Raw genomic sequence first — 2,277 nt, 5'->3', positions numbered from 1 at the left:
CCACCACCAAAGCTCAAATTTGCAATGGTTTCAGCAGAAAATAAACAGTTCACAATTTAAACAGAATTTATAGCATTACAAAAATTTACAGGACTCCTCTCTTATCATTTTCTTTCAAACAACAAAGGTTACAGTGACAGAAATGAATGATCAGAATGTAAAAATATTTGTGCAAAACTGCATTAATTATTCTTACCATTCAATAAGAGGTAAAACCTATGAACACACAATAACAATAATGAAGAAAAACTACACTGAAAGTAATTCTATTTTAGATTTCAAACATTGATTATATTATTACTAAACATTAAAAGAAAACATGGCACCATGAGCAGCAGGAGCAACAAATGATTCGGCAATTATGCCAGCTAAGGAAGCTGACACTGGAAAATGCCAAAGTGTATCTCCACACCAGCCATCCATCTCAAAAGACTAGAAACAACTGTAGGGCTTAAAACTCACTTCAATGTCTTTATTCTTGGAATTTGTAGATCATAAACGCAATATTTAAGAAAGTCCTTTCCCCGCCTCTCCAGGAGTGTTTCTTGCATCACTGAAATCCTTAAAAGAGCTGAATCATAGACTCTCTGGATTTACCTACACCAATCCATTTAACTGGAATTTGAAGTTCATCTTCAATAAATCGAACATAGTTTTGTGCATTAATAGGTAGCTCCTTAAAAGTCCTTGCATTTGATATGTCTGTGTTCCATCCTGGGAGAGTCTTATACTGAACTTCAACTTTATTTAAGACTTCTTGGTTTGCTGGAAAATGAGGTATAATTTCACCATCTAACTTGTATGCAACTCCAACTTTGATTTCTGTAAACATGTCCAAAATATCCAATTTGGTAAGTGCCAACGCAGTAAATCCATTAATCATATGAGCATATTTGAGCAAAACAAGGTCCAACCAGCCACATCTTCTTTTCCTTCCTGTTGTTACACCAAACTCTCTACCCCTTGTTTGTAATAATTCTCCAATTTCATTGTCTTGTTCTGTAGGAAAGGCACCAATACCAACTCTAGTTGTATAAGCTTTCACAACTCCATACACTTCTCCAACGTTTTGAGGGGGCATACCCAAGCCAGTACACACACCTCCAACTGTACAGTTCGAAGAGGTCACAAAAGGATAAGTTCCAAAATCAATATCTAGCAGTGCTGCATTTGCACCTTCTACCAAGATTTTCTTTGGTGGTCCATGGAGAGCTTCATACAGGAAATAAACTCCATCTTTCACCATTGGTTTGATCCTTTCCATATAACCCTTGAGTTTTTGTAATTCACCTTCAATGTCTATTTCCAAAGTAGGATATATAGATTTGTACTGGTTAGCCAGAACTTTGAACCTCTCAGAGAAGCCATCAAAGTCAGAAACAAGATCACACATCCTGAGTCCACTCCGAGCAGCTTTGGAAGAATAAACTGGGCCAATGCCCTTTTTTGTGGTACCCAAATTTTTTCCTGCTTGTTCTTGTCTCTGTTGTTCCTGGATACCATCAGCTGCTTGATGAACGTCAAATACAATATGAGCTCTGTCAGATATGATAAGCCTTTTCTCCCAGCCTTCCAGACCTTTTCCTTTTTGAACATTTTTTTCTGCTTCCTCAAACAATCCAGATAGATGAATCACCACACCATTTCCAATGAATGCAGTAACATTCGGGTTAATTATTCCACTGGGTAAAAGGTGAAAATCATACTCCACAGAATCTACAACAACTGTATGGCCAGCATTATTTCCTCCCTGGCAGCGGCACACGATGTCGGCGTCCTGCGCCAGCAGATCCACCACCTTCCCCTTGCCTTCGTCGCCCCACTGCGCGCCGAGCACCACCGTCACCCGGTTCCCTCCAGGCCGCGCCCTGGGGCGGCCGCAGTCGCCGTTGGGCAAGGAGGATGCCGCCGGGCTGGTCTCGGCAAACGCCATGGCTCCGGAGACACGAGGTGAGCCCGAAGGGGACGCGGGTAGCTTGGAGTGCGCGAACTGAACTGCCCTGCGGCCGCCAGCCACATGCGGAGGAAGAAGGAGCCAGAGCCAGCCCGCCCCCGCCCCGCCTGCCGGGTCGCCACCCTCCCGCCAGGCCCGAATGATTACTTTTTAAAAAAAGGTTTAAGAACTACTATACTGAGATGAATTATCAAATTGACTCAACAAAATAACAGAGAGGTATTCTAAATAGTAGCTCTTTATTACTAAGAGGGAAAAAATGACAGTAATTATCTAATATTAATAAAACAATACTATCTACCTCATTAAACAAGTGTTGTATT

At 41.5% G+C, this 2,277-nt stretch overlaps 1 pseudogene; it reads right to left on the bottom strand.

Annotated features, from left to right (window-relative positions):
* Positions 1-311: 311 nt before the first annotated feature.
* On the bottom strand, positions 312-2,058 carry LOC129545276 (adenylosuccinate synthetase isozyme 2 pseudogene; annotated as a pseudogene).
* Positions 2,059-2,277: the final 219 nt, after the last annotated feature.

This window comes from Moschus berezovskii, chromosome 1, assembly GCF_049115385.1.
Source record: "Moschus berezovskii isolate FMDL1 chromosome 1, NW_MosBer_1.0, whole genome shotgun sequence".
Lineage (NCBI taxonomy): Eukaryota > Metazoa > Chordata > Mammalia > Artiodactyla > Moschidae > Moschus > Moschus berezovskii.
The sequence above is the reverse complement of the archived record's forward strand: the minus strand, read 5'-3'. Positions and strand labels throughout refer to the sequence as shown.